A 25,196-nucleotide genomic window follows, 5' to 3' on the forward strand; every position below is an offset into this window, starting at 1 on the left:
CCATACAAAAGGCAAAATGTATGGTATGGTAAGTAGCAATAACTCTAGTAAAGAAAAAGAAAGGAAGATTGGAATCACAGAGATGCAATTTTAAGTAGTGTGGTCAAAGTCAGTCACTGGGAGGGTGACATTTGTGAAAAAAAGCTGAAGGAGATGAGGGGATATTCAAGCCATCAAAACATCTATAGGAAGAAACTTTCAGGAAGTGGGTGCTGGAGAGCAAAGGACAGGGTTACAGGCAATACATTCTAACAGGTTAAAAAATACATAGTACATAGGGTGGTATAGCCACTAAAAAGATAATCTGGCTTTCACTCTTGTTGACATAGATAACCACTAGAGGGTTTTGTATGAAGTTACCAAGATCATGGCATCTGGTCCCATCACTTCATGGCAAATAGATGGGGAAACAATGGAAATAGTGACAGACTTTATTTTGGGGGGGGGCTCCAAAATCACTGCAGATGATGACTGCAGCTATAAATTTAAAAGACACTTCCTCTTTGGAAGAAAAATTATGACCAACCTAGACAGCATATTAAAAAGCAGAGACATTACTTTGCCAATAGAAGTTCATCTAGTCAAAGCTATAGTTTTTCCAGTAGTCATGTATGGATGTGAAAATTGATCCATAAAGAAAGCTGAACAGAGAATTGATGCTTTTGAACTGTGGTGTTGGAGAAGACTCTTGATAGTCCCTTGGACTGCAAGGAGATCCAACCAGTCCATCCTAAAGGAAGTTAGTCCTGAATATTCATTGGAAGGACTGATGCTGAAGCTGAAACTCTAATACTTTGGCCACCTGCTGTAAAGAACTGACTCACTGGAAAAGACTCTGATGCTGGGAAAGATTGAAGGCAGGAGGAGAAGGGCACAACAGAACATGAGAAGGTGGGATGGCATCGCCGACTCAATGGACATGAGTTTGTATAAGCTCCGAGAGTTGGAGATGGACAGGAAGGCTTGGCGTGCTGCCATCCATGGGGTCGCACAGAGTTGGACACAACTGAGCAACTGAACTGAACTGACATGATCTGCCCTAGGTTTTAAAAGGATTACTTTGACTGCCATGTTGAGAATAAGGGACAATGCTGCTGCTGCATTGTCATGTCCGACTCTGTGCGACCCCATAGACGGCAGCCCACCAGGCTCCCCCGTCCCTGGGATTCTCCAGGCAAGAACACTGGAGTGGGTTGCCATTGCCTTCTCCAATGCATGAAAGTGAAAAGTGAAAGTGAAGTCGCTCAGTCATGTCCTACTCTTAGCGACCCCATGGACTGCAGCCCACCAGCCTCCTCCATCCATGGGATTTTCCAGGCAAGAGTACTGGAGTGGGGTGCCTTCTCCCATAAGGGACAATAGGAGGCTATTAAAGTAACAAAAATGAGAGTGAATGAATGGATGACAAGAGATTGGGTGAATTTTGTATGTATTTTGAAGATGGACCATCTAGGTTTACTATTAGATTGGAGGTGGGCTGAATAGAAAACAGTCCCAGATAACTCTAAGATTTTTACCCTGTGTAACCGGAATGTTAGTTACTGACAACTGAGTTAGAGACCTCTGTAGGTGGAGCAGGTGAGGGGTGGTGGCCGTGCTGAGAATTTGAATTCAGGGCAGTGGGCACAGTAGGATATACAAATGTCAGGGTTTTCAATGGATAAATGTTTTTCAATATGATGGGGTTAGGTGAAATCAAGAAGGATGTGAATGTAGTTAGAGAACAAAAGATACCCAAAGGACTGCTGGTAAGGTAGAAGGAAAAATAAGAGAGTCAGGTATTCTACCTGGGAGAAGAAAGTGTGTCTATTGGCTCAATTATATCCATATGCTAAACACCACCAACCTTGTATCTTAAGCAAAGGTGTCTCTCTTCCAATGATCAAGATGCTTTTCCACATCTCCCAATATGATGAGACCTTTATAATATATTTATTTAGCCCCCTTTCTAAGCCCCTTCACTCAGGTTTTTCTAATGTAATTTAGTGCTGATGACACCAGGCTATGATTAAGCTTCTTTTCGCAGTATTATCACTTTTATTCCATGAAATTTTATCTGTCCTTTAAGTTTTATTCTACAAAATTTTATGCATTGTTAGGCACCCTTTAGATTAAAGTATATGTTCTGCACAATTCACACATTTCCTCGTATCTTCAACTCAGGATCTCTCTTTTTACTTATAGGTTGTCTGATTAGGGTGCTTTCTCAACTAGCATTCTGAGATGAATACTTGGATAATCTTTTATCTGAGTAATTCATATCAGTGTATGTCTATATTTCAGTCTGATAAATCAGTGATGTACCCAACATAGAACTTTAGGGTTTCAATACTGATATATTCTGTAATTTTAAATACTGATTATAGAAAGAGTAGGAATAGATGCTTTTCAATAAATCTATCATTCTTTATCCAAAGGATATAGAAGAGGGTCTACATAGTAGGGATCCCAGCAGGGATATTAAAATTCTCTAAGATGGAAGGAAGGACAGTTTTTGAGATCCCGAAACCCTTGCACCAGGAACTGCAAAGTGATTGACCCCTGTTATTTGCACTCATGCCAACACTGAGCCCTGGAGAAACTGCGCATGACCTTGGTTTCACTAATGGACAGACTGGTATCCCCTTCTCAGAGCGAGAGCTGGCAAACCAATTAATTGTATAAATCATGATCCAATCTATTATCCATCTGGCATTCATATCGTGCAGTGGTCTCTAAATATTTATGAGTATGATCCTATACAAGCGTGTGTACACACACACACACACACACAGAGCAATACACACACATGTTTGTGGCTAAAAAAAAAAATTTGAAAATAATACCTTTACTGTAGAAAATGCTTCTCAAATACTTTATTTTACTTCTTTCTTCAAATTGCTAAATTTATCATTTTATGCCCTCATGATTACAACCCACAATTTGAAAATACCAGTTTAGATACCTTTTAGTATACTGAGGCAGAATATGATAATAAACAGGTAATATTTTAGAACGTGTAATGCACAAGGAACTATACCGAAGCACTTTACATGAAGTATCTCATCTAATCCTAAAAGTAACACTGAGTTCAGCACTATTATTTTCTCCAGTTTGCAGAGAAGAGCATAAGTATTGGAATAGTCAGTCAGTTTGCTAAAAGTCACAGGACATAACCATATCACTCTAGATGCAATGCTTATAACCGTTATGTTCTTATATCTCCTACTTCACCCTCTGAAACACAGAATAAATATATCTTCAAAGTTGACAATTCCAAGATGCACGACTGCTAAGGCTCTTCCCTTTCCACTCACCCGTCATCCCCACAGTCCTTCCAGCAATTATATCTCTTAGGAAGAACTTCATTATCTCTCATGGTGCTCTGATTCTCTTTTTGTGGCACTTGTAATTTTTCCCGCCCACTGGTGTCCCTTATTTCTTACATCTCTGCTGTCTCATGCTAATCCTAAATTCTTCTCTCATCATGATCTTTTTGATTAAATTCTTACCGCTAATTGATAAATTCAGCATCCCTGTCAGCCACACATATGTGTTCCTACCAGGTATTGACAACTTTGGCACTACCATGTAATTTCCTAGCTACCTTTATCTTTCCCTTATAAGATTGTAAGTTCCTTGAGAGTAACAGGTAAATGTCTTGTTCACCTTTGTATCAGCTTATCTTAGCACAGGAAGACATACAGTATGATTAAGTCGAAAGGAGTGAACTTGCCAATCAAGTAGCAATGGGAGAACGAGAAGGAATCAAGTCATAGAATAAGAAATAAGAAAGATAGAAGGACTAATAGAGGAGCTATGTAGAAAACATTCAGAAGCCCTAACCAAAGAGACATTATACATGACCTCAGCCTTCCTTGGGAAGAATGAAAAATAGTGACAAAGGGGTTTTGCCTAAGCAAAAGTATGGAAGTGAAGAATGGAGGATTGCATTTGCCCCAAACTAAAACCGCTAAAAACACATATAAGATGAATTCAATATGTTGACAATACTCAGAAAAGCAACATTGGTCAATTTTACCAGCACTTTTGTGTTAATCAAGCAATGTTCTGAGTCAAATGTTCATACCCAAGTTGTCTGGTTTGAATCAGAAAAGTCTAGCAAGTCAAGGCATATTAGGCTCTAGGGGAGACAAAAGGTCAGAAGGTAATTCATGTCCCAGGCTATTAATGAGCAAGAATTGGCTCTCATGGGCCAACTTCAGGTCTTAAATCAACCAACAACTTCCAAAGCATCTTAAGGGGAAAAAACAAGGCCCTAGGTGTTTTGCATCTTGCTTACGCATCCTTTCAAAGCCAAGCAAATGGAAGGCCTGCTATTGTAGAGTTCATGATAATAAAAAGAAACACATATTGTTGTTGCTATGTATTCTGACCAGCTTGAAAAAATCAAATTAATTTCATGGAACTGAGTTTCAGATGATGTTGAATGTAGCCTAATGTAATTCACTATATATGGGTTTTTTTAATGCCATTTCCAGATAATATAATGTTCCATTGCAATAATATTAGATTAAACCTGTTTTCCTTAGATGAATCACCTAGATGTGTATAAAGTAAATATGAAAAGTGGTAATTTAGGAAACATTTTAACTACACTTTTATTGCTAAAAATAAAAAAAATAAAAGGGTTTTCCTTTTCCTCCCTAATTTTTTGTCCCCTAACTTCCCATGGGTTTGCTTAGAGAATAATTCAGGTATCTGAACATTCCAAAATGCTTTACCGAGTAGGTTTCTTAATTAGCTATTTCTTGATTGTTTTGCCTGTTGTCACATTTGCTTAAAAGGCAAACTCTGCCTTTTAACAGTTTTGCGTGTTTTTCTGGGGCAGACTGGCCCTGTGTCTGTTTCATCGCTGTATTCACATCCACTGTGGCTGTGCTTCTGTTGACCAACTCCTTGTTCTTTCCTTATCTCTCTTTTTGAAACCCACATTTCTTCTGTTGCCTATTAGATTTTCAGCAGTTTCTATCACATCAGATGTTTCAAACAGAACAAACTTCAGTGTTCATGGTTGATTTTGAATCTTCCTTTAATTCTTCTGGCGATCATATCAGAAATAATGGCTTATAAATAGGTTCTCTAGAAGATCAATGAATATATCAATGGGATTTATATAAGGACTTTTTCTGATTTAATAAGCTATCCTAACTTTGCTCTTCTACCTAGATAATGGAAAGTCATGTTTACTACTAATAAGTAGTAAATATAGTTATGTAGTTTTTATTTTCTTAAATTATGACCTTTATCTTAAACCCTGTCGTTGGCCACCACAAGTTAAATCTTAAGATATATATACTTGGCATGTGAAGCTAGAAGCTTGAGAACTGACATTTTTTTCAATAAGCAGATCATTATCAAACCATGATTTTGAATTAAAAGTTATCATTAAATATTTCAGATGGAAAAAATATTAACTGAAGGTAGGCCATTTATTGCGTCACAACAATCTACATGACCGAGAGCTGCTGAGGATTCTGTGTTGTGTGGGAAGCTAAATTCAAGTCATGGGCTTCAAGTAAAGACTGGGGATAGCATTGAGACAAAGTATGTTGATGAATTCCTGCTCAGTCACCAAGTCATGTCTGACTCTTCGCGACCCCATGGGTTGTAGCCCACCAGGCTCCTCTGTCCATGGAATTTCCCGGGCAAGCATACTGGAGTGGGTTGCCATTTCCTTCTCCAGGGGATCTTCCCGACCCAGGGATCGAACCTGTGTCTCCTGCACTGGCGGGTGGATTCTTCACCACTGAGCCAGTAGAGTTGGATGTTCTGACAGTAAGGTGAAAACAATGAAACTACTCCAAATTAAGAATATGAAGATGCAGCTAATTCTCTATCATGATGAAAATGGATGGAGGAAGATCAATGAATGACCAGTCATTATTTTAAATTAACCTTTGATTTGAGAGCAGCTATAAGGACTTAGGAGTCCAAAGTAAAAATATTTTGCATCATTGTATAAAATGTAATATGGAAAAAATTTTAAATGGCCGAAGATATGATCGCCAATTAAAGCTACACACAATGAAGTGCAAATTTACTGGTATTTGTAAAAATGACAGTAGTAGCTAAATAATTAGCTAGAATTAGTCTGAAAAGATCTCATAAAAAAAGGGAGATTAAAAACAAGTTGAAGAAATAAAAGTAAGAGTGAAGAGGATCATAGAGATGGTTCAGGTGTCATATGCAACGATTTAGGAGGCAGGAGTTTGTGATCATGTTTGGGATGCTGCACTCATCTGTTTGGCTGAAAAATATAAATTGTCTTTTAGAGGCTTGGTATTCAAAACAATTAGAATCAGAAGATCTGAGTGGAAACTATATCCCTTAGAGATGTGTGGTTTGGAATCTCAGAATCAAGAGAAAGACCTGGCACAAATTGTCATACAATGAAGAGATGTTGGATGGAAAGACACATGCATGAATGGATGGAGGCAAGAAAACAGTGGTGGGCATGCCAGATACTATGCTGGGTACTTTCAACCACATGACCTAATTTATCTTTTAACTCTAAAATTTTGAGTTATTATCTAAATTAGAGTTATTATTCTATTTTGCTGATAAGGAAATTAAGGCACAGAAAGGATAGTCCCAAAGTCCAGAAAAATTTGGAAAATTGGGAAAACGAGGATCTGAATGCAGGACTATCTAATTCCTTGTTCTTTTTATATTGTAACTTTAACATTGTTTTAAATTGGAAACAAAAGAAAATGGCTTCTGCTGGTAAATGAGGCAAACTCAGAAAGTAGGCCACTCTCCCTTTTTGTATATATATATAATTTATTTATTTATTTTATTGACGGATAATAGCGTTACAGAATTTTGTGTTTTCTGTCAAACCTCAACATGAATCAGCCATAGGTATACATATCAGTTCAGTTCAGTTGCTCAGTCGTGTCTGACTCTTTGCGGCCCCATGAACCACAGCACACCAGGCCTCCCTGTTCATCACCAACTCCCGGAGTCCACCCAAACCCATGTCCATTGAGTCAGTGATGCCATCCAGCCATCATATACCCCCTCCCTTTTTAAAGGCTAACTGGGCTTCCCTACGCACTGCACTGCCCTACTTTCTCTCATCTGTAGCCTGACTTGCCTTGCTCTACTGACTTTGACCACCACTGGCCTGTTACTTGTTTATTTACTTGGGAGTAGCCATTGTCTTGTGGTCACTGACCCATGTCCTCTGAAAATATTATAGAGTCTTTTAGGCATCTTCACTGGAGGTGGTCAGCCAGCAGGGCCAACTCTCTCATATGTAATTTATCAAAGTTAAATTATATGGCTAGCAAAAAAAAAACAGCACACAGACAAATTATAGAGAGATGCTTATATCTTTAGGCCAATACACATAGTGTACTCTTTTCCCTCTGCCAAAAAAAAAAAAAAACACATGTATTTATTCATATGATATAATGCTGTGAAATAAAGAACCTGGAATTTATCAGCTAATTGACTGGAAATAATTATAGCCAATGAAGCAATGAAGTCTATTTGTTTAGGCTTTTCCACATGTAACCTGATCTATATGTTTAAAATGTAAACTTTTTAGCATTTTTTGTGATTATGGCATTATTTATGTTTCTGCCAACTGACTTTCAGTGTACTACAGTTTTATTTTCATTAAGATTATTGACAAAGCAGTTCTTACATGAAGACAAAGGCACAGAGTGCCAATATTTATTGTTTCCAGTTTCTTCTTCTCCGACATTAATATAACTAGTAATTTTTAAAATGCCCTTACTCTACATTCACTTCCATAACACATGAATCTCTCATGGTCAAACATATATCAAACATAAATCTGTCAGCTCATGGAAATTTGATCAATTCTGTCACAGCCATTTTCTTATAATATGGCCATAAGCAACAGAAACTAATAGAAGATTCATAGGCAAGTACCATTTCTAAGAATGTCCTTGCTTATTGCCACTAAGCAAGTCCATACAAAGACCAGGAATAAAAACACAACGTTTATGCACAGTCTGACCACTAATAATGGGTCTATACAGCAGAAATTATTTTTCACTTCATTCTGAAAAATAAACTAGCAAATAAATGCCTTGACTTGTCATTCTCAGAGGCACAAAGAGCACTCCCTCCACCTGACTTCTCCCCTTTGAGAACTTCAGTCTTCATCTGTTGATGCAACTCATCTCCTTTGTTTGTTACCCTCCAAAGACAATTATTGTCATGCCATGGACTGTGCTAAAATCCAAGAACATAAAAATGAATTTCATGCAATTCCTGCTCTCAAAGAGTACAGATTTGAGGAGGAGAAGGAAAATAGACACTGTTTTTTCTGTTGTTGGTTTTGGGGGGTTTCTTCATCGTGTTAAGACCACTTCACATGAAATCTACCCCCTTCACAAACTTTTAGATGTACAATACAGTATTGTTAGCTATAGATACAAGGCAATACGGCAGATATCTAGAATTATTTTCATCTTACACAACTGAAATTTGTACCCTTTGATTAATATCTCTTTATTTCCCAATCCACTAGCTCCTGACAACGACCATTCTGCTCTCTGCTTCTTTGACTTTGACTGTTTTACATACCTCATATATGTGGAATCATGCAGTATGCATCTTTTTGTGACTCACTTATTCAATTTAGTATATTGTCCTCAAACTTCATCCATGCTGTCACATATTACAGGATTTCCTTCTTTTTAAAATAATATTCTGTATTCCATTGCATGTATATGGACACCACACTTCCTTTATCCATTCAACTATTGATGACATTTGGGTTATTTCCACATTTGGCTATCATCAATAGCACTGCAATGAACATGGAAGTGCTAATATCTCTTTAAGATTCTGATTTCAATTCATTTGGATAAATACCCAGAAGTTGGACTGCTGAATCGTATAGTAGTTCTATTTTTAATCTTTGAGGAACCTCCATACTGTTTTCCTTAGGAGCTACATCATTGCATTTCAAACAATGTATAAGAGTTCCAATTTCTCCATATCCTCGCCAACACTTGCTGTCTATGTATATATAAAGACAGTAAGGCTTTATATATAATAGCTATTCTAAAAGGCATGAAATGATATCTCATTGTAGTTTTTTATTTGCATTTCTCTGGCGATTACTGACTTTGAGCATCTTTTCATATACCTGTTGGCCACTTGTATGTCTCCTTTGGAAAAATGTCTATTCAAGTCTTTAGCACATTTTCTTCACCATGTTATTTGTTTTATGATATAGAGTTGTAAGTGTTCCTTACATATTTTGGAAAGTAACCATTTATCAGATATATGGTTTGCAAATATTTTCTCCCATTCTATAGGTTGCCTTTTTATTCATTTGAGAGTTTTCTTTGCTATGCAAAAGCATTTTAGCTTAATGTAGTTCCATTTATCTATTTTTGCTTCTGTTGCCTGTGCTTTTGGTGTTGCTAAAGACATAACACTTTCTGATTTAAAAATATATTATAAATTTACAGTAATTAGAACAAACATACTATACATCAATGGGACAAAATAGAGAGAACAGAAATAAATCCACACATATTCAGTCAACTGATCTTCAACAAGGATGCCAAGAATATGAAGAGAGGATAGTATCTACAAGAAATGGATACAAGAAAATTGGATATCCACATACAAAAGAATAAAATTGCATACTAATCTTTTACCATACTCAGATAGGAAAATCACAATGTGGATTAAACTTAAACATAAGGCCTGAAACTGGAAAATTCTTAGAGGTAAACAGGAAAAGTATCATAATATTGGTCTTGGCAGTGATTTTGCCAATGCAGAAGACGTAAGAGATGAGGGTTTGATCCCTGGTCCAGGAAGATCCCCTGGAGAAGGAAATGGCAACCCACTCCAGGACTCTTGCCTGGAGAATCCCGTGGACAGAGGAACCTGGTGGACTATGGTCCACAGGGTCACAAAGAGTTGGACATGACTGAAGCAACTTTGCACACATACAAGTAATTTTAGTGTAATATGTTGTATGATACAAGGGAGTTATGCAGAGGCATGTAGTGCTAGGAGCACCCCTTTCTCCAAGTATACTGTTTTGTTCTCACTAATTGACATGGTGGCTGATGACCTTCTAAATACATACTGAACCATATTTACAGTTGAGGGTTTATACTTATCTGATTTCCTAAGGGAAATTAAAAATCCTAAACAGGGATAACAGTACCTCTGAGAGAGAATATATCATATGGACAAATGCCTGGAAGGTTGACCAGATTCCACTGGTGACTGTGAGTGTCAGAGAGAAGGGATGGTTAAGGTCCAGCCTCAGTTCAAGTGGTACGAGAACCCATCCAGGTTCAGCAAATGTATGGGACATGTGACCTTGGGAAGGGGAGAATCCTGTCATCAAATGGAAGGACTCCTCAAGCTTAGTAGCACATCAAGATCCAATCAAACCTCTTGTGGGCACCTCTCACTGGGGGCAACCTCAGAAGGAAAAGAGACTGATGGAGATTGCTAAGCTGTCTCAGGCCCATGTGGTGCAGGGAAGGTGCCTTTAATGGCGGTAGCACCTCAGCATGGTCCAGCCCAGCTTTTCAGGACATCAGAGATAAGCCTAGATCAGTAAGCCAGATCCTGAAGTTTTATACCCTGTGGGAATGATAGCCTAAAGATTTTTGAAAAACCATAACAAGAGCAACAGTTCAATCATATTTATGTTTTAGGACAATCACTCTGGTGGTTTGGGAAATGGGCTGGAATGAATTAAGGCATGAACACCCTGGCCTGACCTAAACCAACTGGGTAGCACAACACTGTCCTTTACTGCCTTGACCACAGTTAAGCCAAAAAGACACAAGCGGATACCATAGGAGGAAAAGAAATGTCCATTCACCAGGGGTAACCCAATAGGAAATACATGAAACAGTCAGAGGTCACAATGAGCAATCAAACCATCACATATATAAGTTGTAAATGTAGTATTTTGGAATAGAGTTAGGAAAGACAATATAATGATTCAGATATTGTTTTACAAACTACAGAGATTGTAATAACCACACGTATTTGGAGATTCCTTTGTAGGATAAAAATTTCATGTTTTCATGTTATACTTTAACATCCATGTATCTCCACTGGAAGGCAATGATAGTAAATGGATTAGCCAAGAAATTAATAAACCCTCATAGGCAATAGCTTCTCAAAAAAAAAAAAAAAAGCCAGGTCAGAAACCCATTTTTTGGACCATAAGATATCCATGAGTTATCCCAGTGTTCCTCGAGAGAACTTCTGGTGGCCCAAGGCCTTGTGAACACATCCACTTAAGTTCTTTAAATTTTTCCATAAAGTACAGTGAAGCAAAAGTCACTCAGTTGTGTCTGACTCTGTGCAACCCCTTGGATTCCTCTGTCCATGGAATTGTCCAGGCCAGAATATTGGAGTGGGTAGCCTTTCCCTTCTCCAGTGGATCTTCCCAACCCAGGAGTCAAACCGGGATCTCAGCATCTCAAGCAGATCCTTTATCAGCTGAGCTACCAGGTAAGCCAGAAAGTAGTCCTTTCAAATGTATACCATGGGTTGGAAATCAATGGAACATGCTTTTGGAAACAAGTTTTGTGACTCATCCTTTCCACACGCTACTTTACCTTGGTGTTTATGATGATGAAATATGTACACATTACCAAATACACAGAAGGTCTTACCAACACAGAGTTAAAATGAATTAAAGAGCTACTCTTATGAATTTAAAATGCCACACAAATTCTGTGAGAATAGCACTGAGAGAAAAGAAAAAGGTCAAAAGGGAAAAAAAAGATTTATAGATTTTAGCATCATTCCAACTTCTTTGAAACAACTTCCATTTCTATCTGGGAAAAACCTATGCAGTTTTCAATTACCCATTCAGATCAAATATTCCAATAATCTGTCATTTCTATATAACATATGCATCAGGGGAAGAATTCATAATATTAATTCTAGTGATATCAAAATAAAATTTATACCCTTGATCCTTCAAGAATCACATAGAGTCTTGTTCTATTTCTTTGCCTAACAGTCACAAAAACATTCCATGACCTGCCTTGCATCTGTTGTTCTAAAATAACTTCACAATAATGTATGATTTCTATTCTTATTTTGTTGAAACCACTGGCATTTTCCCAACCCGTAAACAAAAACAGCATTCTAGAAACCGCCAGACATCAAGTATGCAATTTTCTTCCCTAATACTTGGTCTAAAAGAAAGGCTACACTTGCACATTTACTGTAACCATTGTGCATGCACTCATATTCTGCCACCATCTAGTTAAATTCATTTTTAATGAGTCACATAATGAAGCACTGTATATTTTTGTTGCTAAATTTATTAACATATACTTATGGGAATATAGTTATACAGTTTTTCTTGTGGTGTTTGTGTTTGGACTAATTTTTGCTAATTTTCTTTTCTTTTTCCAAGGAATATTTTTGTCTTTCTAAACCTCAAGAATTACCTTTGATGTGGTTATCAAAAAAGAATTCAGAAGTTTTGGTATTCTTAGGCATATATTCTTAATATGTTTCATCCATACACATTGAAAAGGATTTCCCTGTAGCTCAAATGGCAAAGAATCTGCCTGCAATGCAGGAAACCAGGGTTCGATCCCTGGGTCAGGAAGATCCTCTGGAGAAAGGAATGGCAATTCACTCCATTATTCTTGCCTGGAGAATCCCATGGACAGAGAAACCTGGCAGGCTATAGTCCGTGGAGTTGCAAAGACTTGGACACAACTGAGCGACTAACACACACATACACATTGAAAATTTCTTTGGAAGATAAACATGACATGTAAATGTTACCTTCAAATTTTCCGTCACTGGGTTCAGTCTCATATGAGAAATGGAGGACAGCAACTATAATGAATGTTTTATAGCAATAAATTTCACACTTAAATTCAAGATCTATGGACTATAATAGCAAAATAAAGTGAACCATGTTGTCAGTGAGACTAAAAACACAGTAAAAAAAAAAAAAAAAAAACAACCACAGGAGACAATGGAAATGAACATGAGCTTTGGAGTTTTGTAGAAAATATTTTAACCTCTCAGCATCTGTTTCTTCTATTAGAAAATAAGAATAATATTACCTATCTCAAAAAGCTGTGAAAAGACTTAGACAAAACATGCTTAAAGGTTCTTATATCTTTAATACATAGAATCAATTAAAATGAAATAAAACAGCCAGTTAATAATTTTATGTCATTTTATTCTATATAGTCATGAGTATTTTATGAGTAAATCTACATGTGTTCATATCATGATATACATACACATCTATGAATAAAACTGGATATGCTAGCATGCACTAAAGTCCACAACAAAGCAGAATTATGTGAAGACTTGAGTTAGATAAAGTGTAGAAAGACCTTATTTTCCTATTAAGATCAGTTATGAACATGCATCATGGCTAAATAGGAAGTTGGAAATTTATTCAATGTCAAGAAAAGCCATTTAGCCACTGATGATTCACATTTTGCCTTGAGTAGTCTGGCAGGAAACTGGCATATCACTTGTTGGCAAATTTGAACGGTATTAAATTGAACAGGTAAAAAATAGACTTGTGAATTAAGCAAATTAAATTTGCAATACATGTTTCCGAATAGCATGGATGAAGGAATGCTGATGTAATTTACAGAAAGCCCAAGGATTCACAGCACAGGCATCCTTTCCAAAAAGCAAACCTCTAGGGCATTCCGGGACTCTCTACTCCTACCCCTAGGATAGCAGAGTGAGTAGCTATCAGGTGCATGGCCTTGAGCCCTCAGCCTCCTCACACCAAAACCAAAAGTCATCAGTCCTTATTCTGTCCAAACGTGATATGGTAAGGCTGAGTTCCATGATCCCATGGTCATCTATCTGGTCAAGCATTCATATTTGTATTTATATTCACTTGCTCTGATAAATACTCTCTCTACTTCTAGTTCAATTCAATTTGAATTCAATACAATTCAATGCAAAAAAAAATGTACAAAGTGATGTGGTTCTGACTCATCTCCCTACTTTAATCTCCAGTTTCCAACACTTTCCTGAATCCAAACAATCCCTTGACTCTCTGATTCACTATTTTCAGGCTTCACTGATTTGAGTTTCAGCTTAAATCTCTATTTCTGTTTTGCAACCCCTACTCCCATTTCCTTTCGTTTCCCTAGTGGTGCAACAATCATCTATAGTATATTCACTCAGGTATACACACTTTAGGGAGGCAAGGATTTATTCCCACAGTATAATCACTGAAGAGGAGAAGGGAATCCCTATTATGCTTCTAGGAATGAAATTACGCCATTCACCCAAGAGAATACGAGCTCTGAAAGAGGAGCTGCTCATGCTTCATGAACATTTTCAGAGGGATATTTTTTACTTTTGTGTGCTCAACATAACAACCAAAATACAATTTCATGGGAGGTAGGAAGAACCTGGAATTGCCTCTCTTAGATGTTGACTTTTTTAGTTTTTCCACAAATCCAAGTAAAATCAAAATATAACTAATTTAGAATACTAAACTAACTCCAAAGCCTTGACTGGATCCTTCAGCAAAATTAGACCTCCTGGGCACAGTCCCAAGAGACGAGCTGATGTCCTGATGTTTCAAAAACAGTAACAAAGAAAAATGAGGTTTCCAACCACCAGTCTTTTTTCCATTTTAAACACTCAAGTCTTAGAATACTGATTTTAACCATGGTAAATCCATCCTCAGCCCACAGTCTGGATATCACTGGAAGATACAGGCTCTGTCAGACTAGTACCTTTCCATGTCTGGGATGAATGGTGGTTTTATTTCCAGAGTATTCTGCATTTCTATGTTACACTTCTCCAACCACCTCCCCCCTAAAAATGTTCATAGATATGAGCCTTTGAATCTCATTCATGTCATTGTTCCTAAATGGAGACCAGATGACGTACCCGTTCCAAAGCCAGACACCAGCTTTGATAACCATTGCTATTCAGCCTACTGCCTTCCCCTTCAGAAGATTGCTGAAAGTCGAGGTTGGCCACATGGTGTTCAGCAAACATTTAATTGTCTAACAAGGACAATGTTTTAGTATATCTCTTTCCTGACCTATGTTACTCTAGGCCCTGTTTCTAATCTGCTTTCCTCCTCCAAGTAAATCCCAATATTTCTATCATATTAGATAAGGCTATGAACTTCCTGAGCTTTTCTTCTCATCCCTCACAGGGCTGGCTTCCAACAAAACCCAGATTAGCTCCAGTTACAGTTACTGTTCTTTCACACGATGAGCTTCATAGGAAGAGCAGAAGAAAATTTATATTCTTCCTAAATGGCAAAAAAAAAAATCATATTGGAATCAGGATATATACCATGAGTCATAGATAGCATGCCTCAATAATTGTTGTCTAGTACCTAGAAAACCAAAAGTCTTCAGAAAGGAAATGAATGGAAATGAAGTGAAGATCAACAACACAGAAACCCTGGATTCTAGGTGTGCCCCTTTCACCATGGATGCTTACTACAGTACAGGAAGCCACACACTTCTTGGGCACCCCCAAATACCCACCAAGTCATGTGCTCTGTTGGAAAAACTGCAGTGAGGGCAAGAAGAAATAATTCTTTATGGGTATACTCAAGCTCAACCTAAGAAATGTAGAACAATTCTACAGTGTCCTGAAGAAGGGGCCAAGAAACATCTGTCATAGAAGGCAAAGAATGGAATATATCAACAAAAGGAAGTGAGAAGGCAGAGAAGCAGAGCTGAGAATGGCAATATAAAGGCTCCAGATATCAATGAATCTGAAAGGCACAAAATGCATGAATGCTGTTCTTACATGGGGAAAGATTTCTTCATTTTCTTAATCAAAATTTCAATAAACATTCACTTAATACCACATGTTGGGTCTGTAAGACAGACAAAGCTCTTAGCACCAAGCGGAGGCAACTTTTATTTTCAGCGTCACAATTATATGCCTTATATAGAGTGTTAATTCCACAGTTTTCTTTACATGTTCCTAAATGATTCTTCACAACTAGAGAGGGCTCATGCAAACAGAAATCTACCTGTTTATGGACAAGTTCCCAACATACTCCATATCATACATACAGCTTATAAATGCAGAGAGCTGAGATCATGCTATCATTAATCATAAATATGTATCTATATTGGTTAGGCCATTATCCCCCTCTAAAAAGAATACATATCTGAGCAACAGTTCTCCAAGCCAGTGCATGCTCTTAGTATTGAACATGAAAAATAGGGTAGCACATTTGATGCTAGACTACAAGACTAGCCTAAGATATATGTGGGATAGCCTTCATTAATATTTAATTGTAACACTATTTAAAAAAATTTAATTCCAATGAAGTGTCTTTTTTATTTTATTGAACTAAATGATTCACAGGATGCCTGCAATGACATTTCCAATCAACTTATTGTTTCCATTTCTATCACTATTTAGTTCCCAAATGTGTAGAATGTGATTGAAAGAATGGATGGATGGATGATTAGCTGTGATTACTTACATATTTTTCCCCTTAACTTTTATTCCTCTGAAAGTCCAAATTGGCCATTGTTTTCTGAAACATATTCTCTGACACCTTTTAAGAACTTTGATTTCTTAATTATTTTCTTTCTTTCATTCATTTTCTTATTACTTCCACTCCTTCCAAGTTCTTCCAGTACATTCAGGACTCCTCAACTCCTAGAGAATGGCACAGGGAGCCTCTAGTGTCTTAGTAATTCCCATGCTACATGCAACTCTGTTCTATCAGCTCTTTCTAGATTTTATTAATGAGAAGTAAAATGCCTCTTCTCCCAGAAGCTGCCCCTGCCAAGGTCTCATTGATTTTCCACTGTCAAATGATCAAGCAGTAATAATCACTTCATCATTCAAAGAATTCTTGATGACTCTCATTCTTAGAAGCCACGGCATGGAAGCTCCTGTGAGCTGAATGTCACCCAGTTACTTAACAGGAGCCATCCGTGGCAAGCCACAGTGGGGTAAGAAAATAGAAAATTGATGTATGAAACAGTATTTCCAAATAAAAAAATTAAAAGTTCAATGGCAATAGAATGCTGTCCAGAAAGGCCCCAGGCAGCCTGGTGGCTAAGAGTGCAGGGCCTGGCAACCATCTGCCAGGGTTTCTCATCCCATCCCTGCCACTCACGAACCATGTGACTTTAGCCAAACTACTTACTGTCTCTGTGCCCTAATTTCCTCTTTTTTTAATTTTTATTTTGAGTATGAATTAGCACAAACATCTTCAATCCTTTGGTAGTTTGCATACCTTCAGATTAACTCCACAACCAAAGATTTCTGCTGTGCTTAGTCTCAGGATTGTCTGACTCTTGAGACCCCACGGGCTTTAGCCCACTAGGTTCCTCTGTCCTTGGGGATTCTCCAAGCAAGAATACTGGAGTGGGTTGTCATGCCCTCCTCCAGGGGAACTTCCCAACCCAGAGATCAAACCCAGGTCTCCCGAACTGCAGGTGGATTCTTTACCATCTGAGCCACAAGGGAAGCCCAGGAATACTGAAGTGGGTAGTTTATCCCTTCTCCAGGGGACCTTCCCAACCCTGGAATCAAACCGGGATCTCCTGCATTGCAGGTGAACTCTTTACTAGCTGAGCTACCAAGGAAGCCTGCCTCTAAATATGTCATTTTTTTTTTAATTCCAGTCAGTTTTATCTCAAAGTCTGAATAATCTGAGATTCTCTTTACTTTTAAATCTTGCTTTTCTTCAACCATAGATTCTGAGAATTGTATTTGTCTTCTTGGACCTCGCATAAGAGAAAATCTTCCACAATGTCTGTTTTCAGAAGAATCTAAATTCTCACATTTCTTCAGTGCTTCTTGTCTGACTATTATGTGCTTGTCCTCTCTCTTGTAATGTCCTTTATTCAAAGACTCTCTTATCCTCTGTATCCAGCTCTCCCAGATTAATCCAATATCATGTATATTTTCAGCTCTATACTTCTTCTCATTACTTTGACTAATATTTATTAAGTATCTACTATGTTGCAGATTTAAGCCCAACAGATAATGCAGAGAACAAACATTTTTTCTAAACTCACGCAGCTTGAATTTTAGCTGGGAAAAATCGACAACAAATAAGTAAATATACAATGTACAGGTGGTAATAAGTTTTAAAAATAAAATCAAGAAGACTAAGAGGATACTATCTCTAGGTAGAATTATCTACATAACTTGGTTAGAGAGGGTTTCTCTGATGAGATGGCATTTGAGCAGACACCTGGCTAAGGTAAAAGAGTAAAAGATGTGAAAATCTGGTTTATTGTTCTAGGTAGCAGCACAGGCATGAGCATCTATAAAATCAGGAAACCTACTTCTATAAGCTTCAGTTTTCTTCTCTGTAAAATGACAATGATGACAATATCATCATTTTAGAATTGATGTAAAGATTAGAGATAATGCCCACACAAGATTAGAAAAGGACCTAGTATAATAATGATAGTTACTGTTCTCTCACATAACTATGTAACTTTGTGTCTGTAAAAAATGAATATAAGCACATATTACTTTCTGAAAACTGCCCAAAAAGCATTTCAGAGTTTACAGCAAATTATGTCAAGCTGATAATGCAGAAGGAAGCATAAAACATTGAAAAGAAGATGAGTTTAAGAGACAGACAAATCTCTGAACCCTTACATACTAGTAAAGTGATCTTGGTGAAGTTCTCCAAATCCTAGTTTCTTATTCTGTATAATGGATTGCATTAAGAATTAAATAAGTTGATATATGAAAAAGCATAATCCTTGACCTACACGAATGCTGGTTTCTTTCTCCATAGCTTCTCCTGCACTTACTCAGGTAAAGTAACACCATTTGGTCATGTAATTTGATGCACTGAATTACACATGTCACATTTTGTAGGTGACATTTAAAATGTGATCCCATGTGGTCACAATAAGCTTGAGGTCATTGAGGCATGAGGGGAAGGCAAGAAGGAGCAAGAATGAAAAGGGCCTGTAACCAACTACTTCTACCAAATTCCATAAAATTCTGTAGATTGAGAAGTCTTGCAGAATTTTTCTGCTCAACAAAGTGTGTCCAACTCAACAGTGCTTTATTGTTTTATCAAAAAGTGGGGAACTCCTTCTTCAAAAGGTTTGACTTTCCTAAGACTCAGCAATTTCAAACACCATCAAAAAAAATGTTCTCACTAAAGACAAGATCCTAAGGCCACTAACAATCACTATTGCATCAGATATTTTTTAACAGTAAAAATACCAAGGTGTCCAGAGTCAATTAAAGAGAATAACCTAAGATACCAGGTGGTGCTGTGAAAGTCACTCAGTTGTGTCCAACTCTTTGCCACCCCATGGACTAGACAGTCCATGGAATTCTCCAGATAAGAATACTGGAGTGGGTTGCCATTCCCTTCTCCAGGGGATCTTCCCAACCCAGGGATCAAACCCAGGTCTTCTGCATTACTGGAGGGTTCTTTACCAGCTGAGCCACCTGGGAAGCCCAAGAATACTAGAGTGGGTAGCCTATCCCTTTCTCCAGCAGATCTTCCCAGCCCAGGAATCACACTGGGGGCTCCTGCATTGCTCGCAGGAGCAATTCTTTACCAGCTGAGATACTAGGGAACCTCCCTGCCAATGCGAGGGGCACAAGAGATGCAGGTTTGATCCCTGGGTCGGGAAGATCTCCTGGAGGAAGAAATGGCAGCCCACTCCAGTATTCTTGCCTGGAAAATTCCATGGACAGAGGAGCCTGGTGGGCTACAGTCCGTGGGGTCAGGAGAATCAGACGTGACTGAGCGACAAACCACACACCAACACAAGAAAATGTGGCATCACTCTGAGGAGCTTATTTAAATCAGAAAACCAGCTTTAAAACAAAAAAGGGATAATACAATCAAATCCTGGCTGAGTTTCAAATTTGGACATAGGTTCTTTCACAGATGATGTAGGAAAGCGTGTTCATTCATTCAGCAAATATGACTGAGAGCCCACCGCACATCAGATCTCTTTCTAGGCAGTGGGGAACGCCATGTGGGCACAGCACTTTTTTTGAAAACTCCTGCCTTTGGTATGCATGTCATCATGGGAGGGCAACAACTGATAAACAAGTGACATATCTGCTAGGCAGATGGTATTAAATGCTATGGAAAAGAATAATAAAGACAGAAGCTAGCTATATGAAGTGCAGTGTCCAGTGGGGAGGACTGCTATTTTAAATAGGGTAGTCAGGGACATTCTCCCCATTATAAAGGTGGCTTTCTGGGAAAGATCTTACAGGTGTGACGGGGGGAATCATTAAGATCCCTGGGGTATGAGCATGCCAGACAAAGAAAATGACAAGTGAAGGGCTTTTGAGGCAGGGACTTACTTGGATTATTAAGCAAGTGCAATCCTAAAGGAAATCAACCCTGAATATTCATTGGAAGGACTGAAGCTGAAGCTCCAATACTTTTGCCACCTGATGAGAAGAGCTGACTCGCTGGAAAAGACCCTGATGCTGGGAAAGATTGAGGGCAAGAGGAAAAGGGGGCGAGAAAGGATGAGATGGTTGGATGGCATCACCGACTCAACGGACTTGAGTTTGAGCCAGGGAGATAGCCTGGCATGCTACACTTCATGGGGCCACAAAGAGTCAGACGCCACTTGGTAACTGAACAACAAAAGCAAGTGCAAAGAGAGTGTGCAGCTGATGAGAAGTGAACCAAGGACAAGAGGAAGCGATGAAGCCAAGAGGTTATCTCAGGGACCAGATCCAGTGGCAACCGTGAGCCATTACCAAGACTGCGCCTTTTACCGCAAGATGGGAACTACTAACAGGTTTTGACAAAAGGACTGAAATGAGATGACACTGGGCAGCTACTGTATTCATATCAGCTACACTGAAATGGACCGAAGCAGGGAGATAATAATCAAGATGGATGATGACAATGGCTATAAACCAATATTTTATTTTGATAAAATTCCTTTTTTTTAAGATAGAAAGACTGCAAACAAGTCATATATGTGTGTGTTAATTTTTTGTTTATTTTTAGGAGGGATGGATTGGAGATCAATTTGAGAAGCCTGTTAGACATCCAACAATATCCAGCAAAAAAAGCAAGTGGCTATTCATGTCAGAGTTCAGGTGAGTGGTCCTGGCTAGAAATACAAATTTAGGGTTTTTCCACGCACAGATGGCACTTCAAGACTCAGAGAAGATGAGATAAACATAGAGAGAGCATAGAGAGAGAGGAGAGAGGCCTGCCTCAAGGAGAGGAGAGACAGCTAATGCAAGGACCTGTCGGTGAGTTGGAAGGACAACCAGAGAGCCTATGTTGTAGATGCTCCATGAAAGAAGTCTTTTAAAAAGAAAGGAGTCATCTACTGCGGGGAAAAAATTACAGCCACTGAACTGAACTAATGTGGCTTAAGGGCTGAGACTGACCATTAGGTGTTATAAAGCACTGCTGACTTTAAGAAAAGAGTATCCATGGCGCGGCCAGAGAGGAGAAAAGGAGAGGCAGGAGCTGGTAACGTCAGGTTAAGACAACTTTTGGGTGGACTTTGCTCTAAAAGGGAACTGAGACCTGGGGAGACTGCAGGTTGTAGAAGACAGGGATTTTTTGGTTTTGTTTGTGAAGGGGGAGAAATTACAGCACAGAAGGAGAAAGTTTGATGCTGAGGAGAGAAAGGATGAGATGGCTGAAGTGGCATTCAGGGTCAGGGCACACAAGGTAATCTCTGACCCAAGTGGATGGGCTGGTCCCCAATAGGCATGAGGGGCATGCGGTCAACACCACATCCCTCGGCAGGAAGCCAGGACCCCCGGCCCAGAGGCAAGTAAGAGGGTAAAATAAGTTCCGACATGTCAGACTAGTTAATGCTACCAGTCTCTCTAAGCTGTAAGTATGAACAGCTATAAAAAGCCAAGACAGTTGCCCCAGCAGCTGACCTGAACCTCGAAGGTACAGACGTGTGAGAGGCCCATGTGATTATGTTCGGGAAGGAGTCTTAGAACTGCCACACAAGAAGAATCTGTTTGGAATAGGGTGAGTGAAGAGAAGGGAAAATAGAGGGAAGAGAGTAAAGAAAAGGCCACACACAATCTTAAATTCAATATTTCACTCCCATTAAAGATAAGCTGTTTATAAGCTTCAGTGTAGGGCACATAATTCTAAGTAGAAGCTCTGTGGTTCCTCTTCCCAAACATAAATCATGATCACCCTCCACTCCGCACTCTGGGAGTCCTCGAGGCAAAGGGACAAGACTTGAGGTACAGTAATAAAAATCTGAGCATTATAAAATCCACCCTGAGTTCCAAGAAGAAAAGAATAACTTGAAGAGAGCTCTGAAAAGTACTTATTAAACCAGGCACTGTGCAGTATTACACATTTTATTAATGTTCTCAGGAATCCAAATGCACACCTTGATACCTATGTGAGGATTTTTTTTTCTAACTCAATTATGGCTATATGTGCTTTAAAGATGAACTATGAAGTGTTTTTCGACTAAATGTCTTGATAAAGTAATGAATATTAAATACACTTCAGAGCCGCGGAAAGGACTGAGCCAGGAGTCTTTCTGGTAGCTAAGGAGTGCCCCCTACAGCCTGACGTGCGCTACACAAGCAGATGACCAGGAAGGAACAGCTATAGTGCAGGAGGAGTCTCAGAAGGATGCAGTGAAGGAAGGTAAGAAACCTCGGCTGGGAGAATGTGACGGTAAAGTCTAAGAACTATGTGGACACTGTAAATTCCTATCTGTACATGTTTCTGAACAGCAAGAAATGACAAACTTTTGCATGGATTTTTCTTTTAGTTGGCTGTCAACACCTATTGCTTACAACGAACAACTAAAAAATACAATGTATAAGTAAAGTCTGTTTTTGTTCTCTGGTTATTTTACATTAAGATTTGAATATACATGAAAATAATCATGAAAAGGAGAACATTATACTCTCCTATGCAAAAGAAAACGGTATCTGGGATCAGAAATCATTTGCATCTGATGTTAGTAACATGAAAAGAAAATGTAACATATTTATTAAAATGAAGTTTGGGTTTGAGGTTTTATTCCTTTTTGTAAAGACTTCACAAAGAAGTGTTTTATTTCTGTGAACATCATCTCTTAAAATGCTAATTATTTTCAAAATGAAAATCACAAGAAGACATGAAAGACTTAACAGCATATTTTAAAATAGTCATAAATGCATACATAAATACTGTGTCAGATATGTTACATTAATATTCAAAATTATATCCTATATAATGTATGTTGCAACATTATCCAAGAAGCATAAAGTTTATGGTATATCAACAAATTGACCAGAATAAATTTCATATAAAATAATACATTCAGTTTAATTTTCCATTTATAAAGAAAAGGAGAAACAAAATATATACCAAAAACCCTTGAAATTTTTTACTGGAAATATTTCAAATACTAATATTGGTATAATTTAAATACACCAGCATATTTGATGTTAGTAACTATTAAATTAAACCCAGAATTATATAAAAGCTTAGCAATGGACAGAGCAATATTTATCAAAGTTAACAGCCTTTCACATGATCTTTGAATAAATGCAGATCTTTGGAAAACTGAATTTAACATTATAAAATCTTCATTTAGACTCAATTTCACATACATTCATGAGACATACATAAATATATATGATTAAATTGATAAATTTTACTTTAAGCATTTTGATAAAGAAGGTTTTCACATTCAGAAAGAGGCAATTAGGATCATATGGATTAAATATTTGTTTTTTTCTTATGAAATCTAATAAACTATAATATAACATTTATATATCACTGCTTTCTATAAAACTATTAATAAAGTTGTGTAATGAGGAAATAATAAAATATTTTTGTTTCCTGTAGAAAAAACTAGAATACTAAAGAAAAACTGCTTGATATGTTAATCTAAGTATTCTGGCTATTAACCTAATAAACAGATTGTCTCTTCCTTCTTGCTTCCTAATAAGGTATATGTGATGCACTCAGATGTTAAAACATAGTCCTTGTGGAAATCTTGCTAAAAATTGTTAGCGTGTAGACCCCACAAATGTACTTTCAAATTAATGAATCTGTCTGTTTTCATATTTAATTAACCTTTCGAATGCATTCACCCACATTATAGAATCTTTGCCAAAATGCAATTTAAAATTAAATGATATTTTTAGTAGTATGAAATAATTGAAATATTTCAACACTGTCATGATTCTTTAATTTTTAAATCAAAAAAATAAAAGGAAGGAAAGGAGGAAGGAAGGGAGGGAGGGAAGGAAAGTAATTCATTGATTTAATTAAATGAATTAACATTTGTAAAATTAACAATTTCAAAAAAATATATAATTAACAATTTCCAAAAACAGTTTTGGTCCATAAAGAATTTTAATATCCCTAGGTAACAATTAGAAATAAAAAACTAAAACGCATCCAAGCCTTAAATATTATTTAATGTTGATTATATAGACTTGACTTGTGGAAATGCACCAAAGAGCAATTAAGACAATTTAAAATAAACTTTTATTCAAATTGAAAACACAATTGTAGGTTGTATATACTCCTTTGGTGTTTAGAAGATATCATAAATTCAGTCACTTCCTCATGCCCCGGAAAATTCAGCCCATTTTTTTTAGAAAGGCGATTGCTTTCATACTATTCCTACCATGAAAAATGCTACCTTTTTTGGCTAATACAAAGAAACCACAATTAACAGTGAAACCATAAATACTTTCTGTGTTAACCACAAATGGCCTTTCCCATAGAAAAATGGCTTACATGTGTTCTAAATGTGTTTGGTTTCATTTTGTATGGAAGGAGCTGTGGGTATGTTTTTATCTAAGAAAAGAACATGGCATGCACACGCACAGCTTTCTAAAATGAGAAACACTCATTGAATTTAATCGTAGTTTTGTCTGGGCCGGAAATTCGGAATTAAGCTCCATGGGTGATGAATTTGGATTCTCTGGACAGGACTTTAGGGTCTACTTGCCAAACTTTCTTGGACTCTTCGTGAAGCAGAAGGCAAGAGGGACCTCTGCCTGTGTCACATTAGTGCCTCTCGTGTGACCATGGGCTGATCGCAGGAGTTTACCGACTTCACACTTTTCCACTCCATCGATTCAATCTGGGTCTGTCCCCTACACAACTGTTGACTGCTCTGGGTCAGTTCTCTGTGTGTGCTGGTCTGTGTGTAGTTGTACCTAATTTCTCGAGTGTTAATTCATTATGTGAACATCAAAGTCTATGGAAATCTGCATATGTTTACATTAAGAATCAT

This window comes from Cervus elaphus, chromosome 8 (assembly GCF_910594005.1).
Source record: "Cervus elaphus chromosome 8, mCerEla1.1, whole genome shotgun sequence".
NCBI lineage: Eukaryota > Metazoa > Chordata > Mammalia > Artiodactyla > Cervidae > Cervus > Cervus elaphus.